Source organism: Somniosus microcephalus, unplaced genomic scaffold (assembly GCF_052327205.1).
Source record: "Somniosus microcephalus isolate GS21.2 unplaced genomic scaffold, FLI_Smic_1.0 scaffold217, whole genome shotgun sequence".
In the NCBI taxonomy this organism is placed as follows: Eukaryota; Metazoa; Chordata; class Chondrichthyes; order Squaliformes; family Somniosidae; genus Somniosus; species Somniosus microcephalus.
In genome coordinates, this window is record NW_028225404.1 from 187443 (window position 1) to 199263 (window position 11821).

The 11821-nt window shown below is 44.4% G+C and overlaps 1 protein-coding gene across 1 annotated transcript in view; it reads right to left on the reverse strand.

The window, feature by feature from the left end:
- Positions 1-11821, reverse strand: part of LOC147082050 (uncharacterized) — a 167668-nt gene that overhangs the window by 48452 nt on the left and 107395 nt on the right. The gene's annotated exons all lie outside the window — the stretch shown is intronic.

Below are 11821 nucleotides of genomic sequence, written 5' to 3' on the forward strand. Positions count from 1 at the left end.
ATGATTATCCAAATGTCCTGTTACTGTCTCCTTAATAATGGACTCCAAAATTTTACCTACCACAGATGTTAGGCTAACTGGTCTATAGTTTCCAGCCTTCTGTCTACTGCCCTTTTTAAATAAGGGTGTTACATTAGCAGTTTTCCAGTCTGCCAGGACCTTTGCCGAGTCCAGGGAGTTTTGGAAAATTATTACCAATGCATCCACAATCCCTACCGCCACTTTCCCCAAGACCCTAGGATGTAAGCCATCAGGTCCAGGTGATTTATCCACCTCGAGTCCCATTATTTTACCGAGTACCACTTCCTTAGTGATTTTGATCGTGTTTAGCTCCTCCCCCCCCCTATAGCCCCCTGTTTGTCCAGTGTTGGGATATTCTTAGTGTCCTCTACTGCAAAGACTGATCCAAAATATTCATTCAGTGTTTTTGCCATCTCCATATTTCCCACCATTAATTTCCCGGTCTCATCCTCTAAGGGACCAACATTTACTTTAGCCACCCTTTTTCTTTTTATATAACTATAAAAACTCTTACTATCTGTTTTTATATTTTTTGCTAATTTACTTTCATAATCTATCTTCCCTTTCTTAATCAATCTTTGTTATTTTTTGCTGTCTTTTAAAGTTTTCCCAATCCTCTATCCTCCCACTAGATTTGGCTACCTTATATGCCCTTGTTTTTAGTCGAATACTATCCTTAATTTCTTTACTTAGCCACGGATGGCTGTCTTTTCTTTTACACCCTTTTCTTCTCAGTGGAATATATATTTTTTGGAAGTTGTAAAATAACTCCTTAAATGTACACCACTGATCATGTATCGTCTTACCCTTTAATCTATTTTCCCAATCCACTCTAATCAATTCCGCTCTCATACCTTCATAGTCTCCTTTATTCAAGCTCAGCACGCTTGTTTGAGATCCAACCTTCTCACCCTCTAATTGAATATGGAATTCAACCATGTTATGGTCACTCATTCCAAGGGGATCCTTTACTAGGACATTTTTAATTAATCCTGTCTCGTTACACAGGACCAGATCTAAAGGTTGCTTGCCCCCTGGTCGGTTCAGTTACATACTGCTCTAGAAACCCATCCCTAATACACTCAATGAACTCATCCTCAAGGCAGCCCTGCCCAATTTGATTTGTCCAATTAATATGATAGTTAAAATCCCCCATAATTATAGATGTTCCCTTATTACAAGCCTCAACTATTTCCTGATTGATACTCCGTCCAACAGAGTTGCAACTGTTCGGATGCCTATAGACTACGCCCACTAATGTTTTTTTCCCTTATTATTCCTTCTTATCTCCACCCAAACTGTTTCATTATCCTGATCTTTTGACCCAATATCATTTCTCTGTATTACAGTGATTCCTTCCTTTATTAACATAGTCACCCCACCTCCCCTTCCTTCCTGCCTGTCCTTCCTGATCGTTAAATAACCTGGTATGTTTAATTCCCAGGCATTGTCACCCTGCAGCCATGTTTTTGTAATGGCCACAAGATCATACCCATATGTAGTTATTTGTGCCATTAACTCCAAAGATGTGCAGGTTAGGTTGATTGGCTATGATAAAATTGACCCTTAGTGTTAGGGGGATTAAATACGTGGGGTTACGGGGATAGGGTGGGATATGTGTTGGTGTAGGGGTTACGGGGATCGGGTGGGATATGTGTCGGTGCAGGCTCGATGGGCCGAAATGGCCTCTATCTGCAGTGAGGTTTGTGTGATTTCTGTGAACTCGTCTATTTTGTTACGAATGCTACGTGCATTCAGATAGAGAAGTATCAAATATGTTTTGAGAGACTTAGTTCCTGCTTTTGCCCTTTTTATTACTTGACCTTTTACTCCATACCTTCTGCCCCTTCCTGACACGCTCTGGTTTTTAATTTCCCCACTGCTACCTAAGTCTATGACCTTCTCTGTTGTCATTTTTATTATTTGCTCTCTAGGAACCTTCCCCCCCACTGGTTAGTTTAAAACCCTCTCTACAGCCCTAGTTATATGATCCGCCAGGACTCTAGTCCCAGCACTGGCCAAGTGAAGCCCGTCCCAACGGAACAGCTCCCTCCTGCCCCAGTACTGGTGCCAGTGTCCCAGGAAGCAAAACCCATTTCTCCCACACCAGTCTTTGAGCCACGCATTTAACTCTCTAATTTTATTTGTCCTAGCCAAATTCGCTCGTGGCTCAGGTAATAATAGAGATTATTACCCTTGAGGTTCTGTTTTTTAATTTGACCCCTAGCTGCTCATACTCCTTTAACAACCGGCTTCCTAGTCCTATCTACGTCGTTTGTACCAACATGGACCACGACAACTGGATCCACCCCCTCCCACTGCAAGTTTCTTTCCAGCCCAGAGGAGATGTCCTTAACCCTGGCACCGGGTAGGCAACACAGCCTTCGGGACTCTCGCTCTCGGCTGCAGAGAACTCTATCTATCCCCCTAATACTATCCCCTACCACTACAACATTTCTATTTACTCCCCCCTCTTGAATGGCCCCCCGTTCCACGGTGCTGTGGCCAGGTTGCTCATCCTCCCTGCAGTCCCTGCTCCTGTCCCCACAGGGAGTAAGAACCTCGAACCTGTTGGACAAGAGCAAGGACTGCGGCTCCTCCAACACTACCTCCTGGATCCCCATACCTGCCTCACTCGTAGTCACACCGTCCTGTCCCTGACCATGGGCTACATCTGAATTAATTAACTTCATAGGTGTGACCACCTCCTGATACACAGAGTCCAGGTACTTCTCCCCCTCCCTGATGTGTCGCAGTGTCTGAAGCTCAGACTCCAGCTCATCAACACGGAGCTGGAGTTCCTGTAGCAGCAGACACTTGTCACAGACGTAATCACCGTGAGTCTCAATGGGGTCCACCGGCTCCCACATCTCGCAACAGTAACACATCACCTGCTCCATTCTATGTAATTAATTACATTTTTTATTGTTAGTTATGGACACCCTCTGCCCGATTTTAGATGCTAGTATCCCCTTTAATTAATTGGATTTAAATTAAATCAATCCCTCTAATCACACCAGTTAAATGGTTTACCAACAGTCACTCTGCACCAGAAAGGCCTTATTAACTACAACCCACAGAGTTAAAGTTTGAAAAGAGCACCTAACACCCCACTTACCCAAACTCACAGCACTCTCTGCTGACTCGCACTCAGTGCTTGCTCGCACTAGCCTGGTCTTTTTGTACTGTTTGTTTGTTTACAGCCAAATGAGTCACCCCTGCTGATTGGTTAAAAAACTGGTTTCCACTGCCTGCTGTGCCAATTTACCCCTACTGCAGTGTAACCTTGTTTTACTCTTCTTAAACCAACAGAATCCCAAATATTTAACTTTTCCCCTTTACTTAAACTGCTTAAGTAATCTTATCAAGAATGATTTAAAGAGAAATAACAATTAAAGAACTCTCACTCTTACCCAAACTCACAGCACTCTCTGCTGACTCGCACTCAGTGTTAGTAGGTGAGCACTTTGGTGACAGTGACCATAATTCGGTGAGATTTAAGGTAGTCATGGAAAAGGACACAGATGGACCGGAAATAAAGGTTCTAAATTGGGGGACGGCCGATTTTAATATGATAAGGCAGGATCTGGCCAAAGTGGACTGGGATCAGCTACTTGTAGGAAAATCCACATCAGAGCAATGGGAGTCTTTCAGAAAGGAAATTGAGAGAGTACAATGGCAACATGTTCCCGTAAAGGTCAAGGATGGGACCAACAAGCCCAGGGAACCCTGGATGTCAAGGGATATACGATAATGGATTAGGGAAAAAAGGAGGGCTTTTGGCAGATACAAAGGAGTAAAGACAGAGGAAGCCCTAGAGGAGTATAAAAAGTGCAGGGGCATACTTAAAAAAAAAAAAAAAAAATTAGGAGAGCGAGGAGGGGCCATGAAATAACACTGGCGAGCAAAATAAAAGGAAAATCCTAAGGTGTTTTAAAAGTATATTAAGGGCAAGAGGATAACCAGGGAATGAGTAGGGCCCATTCGGGACCAAAGTGGCAATCTGTGTGTGAAGCCAGAAGATGTAGGTGGGGTTTTAAATGAATTTTTTGCATCTGTGTTCACTATGGAGAAGGACGATGTAGACATAGAAGTCGGGCAGGGGGACTGTGATATACTTGAACATATTAGCATCGAGAGGGAGGAGGTACTAGCGGTTTTAGCAGGCTTAAAAGTGGATAAATCCCCAGGCCCGGATGAGATGTATCCCAGACTGCTGTGTGAGGCAAAGGAGGAGATTACAGGGGCTCTGACACAAACTTTCAGAACCTCTCTGGCCACAGGGGATGTAAGAACATAAGAAATAGGAGCAGGAGTAGGCCAATCGGCCCCTCGAGCCTGCTCCACCATTCAATAAGATCATGGCTGATCTGATCCTAACCTCAAATCTACTTTCACTCTCCATCCCACCCGAACCCATGTGATCTCCCGGGAGAGGCGAAAAACCAGATAAAAAAAACCAATGGCCAATTTGGGAGGAAAAAATCTGGGAAATTCCTCTCCGACCCATCTAGGCGATCGAAACTTGTCCAGGAGATCACTCTGTCCCTATATTTTCTACAGTACTTGCCTTCTGTAAAAGGTGATCTCCACCCCAGCCAGGAACAGGAATAGAACCATCTCCTGAAATCTAACACAGAATTAGAACACAAGAAGTAGGAGCAGAACCAGCCTACATGGCCCCTGGGCCCGCTCCGCTACCCACAGGGCCATGACCATTCCAAACCTAGACTCATGTCAAATTTTCTGCCCGCTCCCCGTAACCCCTAATTCCCTTTACTTCTAAGAAACTGTCTATTTCTGTTTTAAATTTATTTAATGATGTAGCTTCCACAGCTTTCTGGGGCAGCAAATTCCACAGACCTACCACCCTCAGTGAAGAAGCTTCTCCTCATCTCAGTTTTGAAAGAGCAGCCCCTTATTCTAAGATTATGCCCCCTAGTTCTAGTTTCACCCATCATTGGGAACATCCTCACCACATCCACCCGATCAAGCCCCTTCACAATCTTACATGTTTCAATAAGATCGCCTCTCATTCTTCTGAACTCCAATGAGTAGAGTCGCAATCTACTCAACCTCTCCTCATATGTCCACCCCCTGAGCCCCGGGATTAACCGAGTGAACCTTCTTTGCACTGACTCGAGAGCAAGTATGTCTTTTCTTAAGTATGGACACCAAAACTGTGTGTAGTATTCCAGGTGCGGTCTCACCAATACCTTGTACAACTGCAGCAATACCTCCCTGTTTTTATATTCTATCCCCCTAGCAATGAAAGCCAACATTCCATTGGCCTTCTTGATCACTTGCTGCACCTGCATACTAACTTTTTGAGTTTCGTGCACCAGGACCCCCAGATCACTTTGTACTACAGTACTTTCCAGTTTCTTGCCATTAAGATAATAACTTGCTCTATGATTTTTCCTGCCAAAGTGCATAACCTCACACTTTCCAGTATTGTATTCCATCTGCCAACTCTCTGCCCACTTACTTAGCCTGTCTATGTCACTTTGCAGGTTTTTTATGTCCTCCTCACTCACTACTTTCCCTCCCATTTTAGTATCATCTGCAAACTTTGATATGTTACACTCAGTCCCCTCCTCCAAATCGTTAATATAGATTGTAAAGAGTTGGGGACCCAGCACTGACCCCTGCGGAACACCACTAGTTACTGATTGCCAGTCTGAGAACGAACCATTTATCCCAACTCTCTGCTTTCTGTTAGAGAGCCAATCCTCTATCCATGCCAGAATATTACCCCCAATCCCGTGATTTTTTATCTTGAGCAATAATCTTTCGTGTGGCACCTTGTCAAATGCCTTTTGGAAGTCTAAATACACTACGTCCACTGGTTCCCCTTTATCCACCCTGTATGTTACTTCCTCAAAGAACTCCAGCAAATTTGTCAAACATGACTTCCCCTTCATAAAACCATGCTGACTTTGTCCTGTTAAATTATGTTTATCAAATGTCCCATTACTGTCTCCTTAATAATGGACTCCAAAATTTTACCAACCACAGATGTTAGGCTAACCGGTCTATAGTTTCCAGCCTTCTGCCTACTACCCTTTTTAAATAAGGGTGTTACATTAGGAGTTTTCCAATCTGCCGGGACCTTTGCTGAGTCCAGGGAGTTTTGGAAAATTATTACCAATGCATCCACAATCCCTACCGCCACTTCCCTCAAGACTCTAGGATGTAAGCCATCAGGTCCAGGGGATTTATCCGCCTTGAGTCCCATTATTTTACCAAGTACCACTTCCTTAGTGATTTTAATTGTATTTAGCTCCTCCCCCCCCAGAGCCCCCTGTTTGTCCAGTGTTGGGATATTCTTAGTGCCCTCTACCGCAAAGACTGATACAAAATAATTGTTCAGCGTTTTTGCCATCTCCATGTTTCCCACCATTAATTTCCCGGTCTCATCCTCTAAGGGACCAACATTTACTTTAGCCACCCTTTTTCTTTTTATATAACTACAGAAACTTTTGCTATCTGTTTTTATATGTTTTGCTAATTTACTTTCATAATCTATCTTCCCTTTCTTAATCTTTTAGTTATTTTTTGCTGTCTTTTAAAGACTTCCCAGTATTTTATCCTCCCACTAGATTTGGCTACCTTATATGCCCTTGTTTTTAGTCGGATACTATCCTTAATTACTTTACTTAGCCACGGATGGCTATCTTTTCTTTTACACCCTTTTTTCCTCAGTGGAATATATATTTTTTGGAAGTTGTAAAATAACTCCTTAAATGTACACCACTGATCATGTACCATCTTACCCTTTAATCTATTTTCCCAGTCCACTCTAATCAATTCCGCTCTCATACCTTCATAGTCTCCTTTATTCAAGCTCAGCACGCTTGTTTGAGATCCAACCTTCTCACCCTCTAATTGAATATGGAATTCAACCATGTTATGGTCACTCATTCCAAGGGGATCCTTTACTAGGACATTTTTAATTAATCCTGTCTCATTACACAGGACCAAATCTAAGGTTGCTTGCCCCCTGGTCGGTTCAGTTACATACTGCTCAAGAAACCCATCCCTAATACACTCAATGGACTCATCCTCAAGGTTGCCCTGCCCAATTTGATTTGTCCAGTTATGATAGTTAAAATCCCCCATAATTATAGCTGTTCCCTTATTACAAGCCTCAACTATTTCCTGATTAATACACCGTCCAGCAGAGTTGCAACTGTTCAGAGGCCTATAGACTACGCCCACTAGTGTTTTTTCCCCCTTACTATTCCTTATCTCCACCCAAACTGTTTCACTATCCTGATGCTTTCACCCAATATCATTTCTCTGTATTACAGTGATTCCTTCCTTTATTAACATAGCCACCCCACCTCCCCTTCCTTCCTGCCTGCCCTTCCTGATTGTTAAATAACCTGGTATATTTAATTCCCAGTCATGGTCACCCTGCAGCCATGTTTCTGTAATAGCCACAAGATCATACCCATATGTAGTTATTTGTGCCGTTAACTCGTCCATTTCGTTACGAATGCTACGTGCATTCAGATAAAGAACTTTCAAATATGTTTTGTGACACTTGGTTCCTGCTTTTTCCCCTTTTACTACTGTGCCAGAAGACTGGAGAGCAGCTAACATAGTGCCATTATTCAAGGATAGGTATAAACCAGGGAATTACAGGCCAGTGAGCCTAACATCAGTGGTAGGGAAATTATTGGAAAAAATTCTGAGGGACTGAATTAGTCTCCACTTGGAGAGGCAAGGATTAATCAGGGATAGTCAGCATGGCTTTGTCAAGGGAAGATCATGTCTGACTAATTTGATTGAATTTTTTGAGGGGGTAACTAGGTGTGTGGATGAGGGTAGTGCAGTGGATGTGGTATACATGGACTTCAGTAAGGCTTTTGATAAAGTCCTGCATAGGAGACTAGTCAAGAAGGTAAGAGCCCATGGGATCCAGGGTGCCTTGGCACATTGGATCCAAAACTGGCTTCGTGGCAGAAGGCAGAGGGTGATGGTCGAAGGTTGTTTTTGTGACTAGAAGCCTGTGTCCAGTGGGGTACCGCAGGGATCGGTGTTGGATCCCTTGCTGTTTGTGGTCTACATTAATGATTTGGATGTGAATGTAAAAGGTATGATCAGTAAGTTCGTAGATGACACGAAAATTGGTGGGGTGGTAAATAGCGAGGAGGGTAGTCTCAGTCTGCAGGACGATATAGATGGGTTGGTCAGATGGGCGGAACAGTGGCAAATGGAAATTAACCCTGAAAAGTGTGAGGTGATGCATTTTGGAGGGACTAACAAGGCAAGGGAATACACAATGAATGGTAAGACCCTAGGAAAGACAGAGGATCAGAGGGACCTTGGTGTGCATGTACATAGATCCCTGAAGGCAGCAGAACAGGCGGATAAGGTGGTTAAAAAGGCATATGGGATACTTGCCTTCATTAGACGAGGCATAGAATATAAGAGCAGGGAGGTTATGATGGAGCTGTACAAAACGCTGGTTAGGCCACAGCTGGAATACACAGTTCTGGTCGCCACACTATAGGAAGGATGTGATTGCTTTGGAGAGGGTTCAGAGGAGATTCACCAGGATGTTACCTGGGCTGGAGCGCTTCAGCTATGAAGAGAGACTGGACAGGCTGGGGTTGTTTTCCTTAGAGCAGAGAAGGCTGAGGGGGGACCTGATTGAGGTGTACAAAATTATGAGGGGCATAGATAGGGTAGATAGAAAGGAACTTTTTCCCTCAGTAGAGGGGTCAATAACAAGGGGGCATAGATTCAAGGTAAGGGGCAGGAGGTTTAGAGGGGATTTGAGGAAGAACTTTTTCACCCAGAGGGTGGTTGGAATCTGGAACTCACTGCCTGAAAGGGTGGTAGAGGCAGGAACCCTCACAACATTCAAGAAGCATTTAGATGAGCACTTGAAACAGCATAGCATACAAGGCTACGGACCAAGTGCTGGAAAATGGGATTAGAATAGACAGGGCTTGATGGCCAGCACGGACACGATGGGCCAAACGGCCTCTTTCTGTGCTGTATGACTCTAAGTTATGCTGAACCTTCATAAAGCGCTGGTTAGGCCACAACTGGAGTCTTGCGTCCAGTTCTGGTCACCACACTTTAGGAAGGGTGTGATAGCCCTTGAGAGGGTGCAGAGGAGACTTACCAGAATGGTTCCGGGGATGGGGGATCTTAGCTACAAGGACAGGTTGGAGAAGCTGGATTTGTTTTCATTAGAGCAAATGAAGTTGAGGGGTGATTTGATCGAGGTGTACAAGATTATGACGGGTTTGGATAGGCTAGACGGGGAAAGGCTGTTCCCACCAGTTGATGGTACAAGGACTAGGGGACACAGATTTAAGGTTTTGGGCAAGAGATACAGGGGGGACGTGAGGAAAAACTTTTTTACGCAGCCACTGGTGAGGACCTGCAACTCACTGCCGACGGAAGTGGTGGAAGCGGAGACACTCAATGTTTTCAAGGGGAGGCTGGATAGGCACTTGAGGGAAATAAACTTGCAGGGCTACGGGGATAGAGCGGGGGAATGGGACTGACTGGATTGTATACAGAGAGCCGGCTCGGACTGGATGGGCCGAATGGCCTCCTGTTGTGCCGTTATGACTCTCTGGGGTCTAACCAGGGCTTTGTATAGCTGTAGCTTATAAGGAGAAACTGTTTCCAGTGGCAGGAGGGTCGGTAACCAGAGGACACAGATTTAAGGTCATTGACAAAAGAACCAGAGGCGAGGTGAGGAGAATTTTATTGACGCAGCGAGTTGTTGTGATCTGGAATGCGGTGGAAGCAGAGTCAATAATAACGTTCACTGGGGAATTGGATAAATACTTGAAGGGGAAACATTTTCAGGGCTATGGGGACAGAGCAGGGGAGTGGGACTAAATGGAGAGCTCTTTCAAAGAGCCGGCACAGGCACGATGGGCTGAATGGCCTCCTTCTGTGCTGTATGATTCTAGGAGCCACTCCTAGAGTGGAGTGGTGCCCGCAGGGATCGCTTGGCAGGAAATTGGGAGGAGCTGGTTCACACGCAGACAGCACCTGATTTCGAGACGCTGTCCTTTTAAAATTGGTCCTCCACAGGCAAGGAGGGACTCGGTCCCTTTAATGAAAATCACACTGGAAAGGAGAGTCCCTGTCCCTTTAAGAGCCCTCCGCCCACCACTCCCGCCTTTTTCGTAAAGTCTTTGAAATTAATAATAAAAGTTCATGCAGAAAAAATGTGAGTGTGTGTCTGACTGTATTTTAGTGAGTATCTGTGTCTGTGTGTCTGTCTGACTGTATGTGTGTCTGTCTGTGTAGAATAGCATCATAGAATGATACAGCACAGAAGGAGGCCATTCGGCCCATCGTGCCTGTGCCGGCTCTTTGAAAGAGCGATCCAATTAATCCCACTCCCCATGCTCTTTCCCCAAAGCCCTGTAAATGTTTGCCCTTCAAGTATTTACCTCAATCTCTTTTGAATTATAATATTGAATCTACTTCCACGCCCTTTCAGGCAGCGCATTCCAGATCACAACAACTTGGTGTAAAAATCTGTTTCCTCATGTCACCTCTGGTTCTTTTGCCAATCGCCTTAAATCTGGTTTCCGTCCCTTCAGCCATTGGAAACGGTTTCTCCTTATTTACTCTCTCAAAATCCATCCTGATTTTGAACAACTCTATCAAATCTCCTCTTAATCTTCTCTGCTTAAGGAGAACAACCCCAGCTTCTCCCGTCTCTCCACGTAACTCAAGTCCCTCATCCCTGGTCCCATTCTCGTAAATTTCTTCTGCACCCTCTCTTAGGCCTTGACATCCTTCCTAAAGTGTGGTGCCCAGCGGAAGCCTAGCCAGTGTTTTATAAAGGCTTAGCATAACCTGCTTGCTTTTGTACTCTATTCCTCTATTAATAAAGTCAAGGATCCTGTATGCTTTTTTAACAGCCTTCTCAACTTGTCCTGCCACCTTCTAAGATTTGTGTACATACACCCCGAGGCCTCTCTGTTCCTGCACCCTCTTTAAAACTGGGCCATTTAGTTTATATTGCCTCTCCTCATTCTTCCTACCAAAATGAATCACTTCACACTTCTCTACATTAAATTTAATCTGCCACGTTTCTGCCCATTTCACCAGTCTGGCTACATCCTCCTGAAGTCTGTTACTATCCTCATTGTTTGCTACATTTCCGAGTTTCGTGTCATCTGTAAATTTTGAAATTTTGCCCTGGATCCCCAAGTCCAGGTCATTGATATATATCAAAAAAAGCAGTGGTCTGAATCAATGTTCACGTTAAGTTGCGCGGCCACGCAGCCGGCTCACCGCCCTATAAATGGAATAAACGCGTATGCGTGGAAATTTGAATGGGCCGTGCAGCACGTTAAAGGGGCCACACACCTCAAAAAAAGAGGGAACATTGATCCTAATACCGACCTCTGGGGAACATCACTGTTTACCTCCCTCCAGTCTGAAAAGAAACCGTTCACCACTACTCTCTGCTTTCTGTCCCGTGGCAGAAAATTGGGAGGGGGCGAGAGCAAACAGCACCTGATTTCTCGCCAAGCACTCAGGGGAGCAGGGGATTAGCCCTACTTTAAATGTCAGTCTCTTACATATACATTATAAAAAGGGAGACGCTGTCCCTTTAAAAATCGGTCATCCACGGGGACGCGGTCCCTTTAATGAAAATCTCATGGAAAAAGAGAGCGCCTGTCCCTTTAAGAGAACCCCCACCACTCCCATATTTTTCTTAAAGTGCTTGAAATTAATAATTAAAAACGCAGAAAATTAGTATTAAAAAAGTTAATTCAGGGGGAAAAAATATTTTTACTCA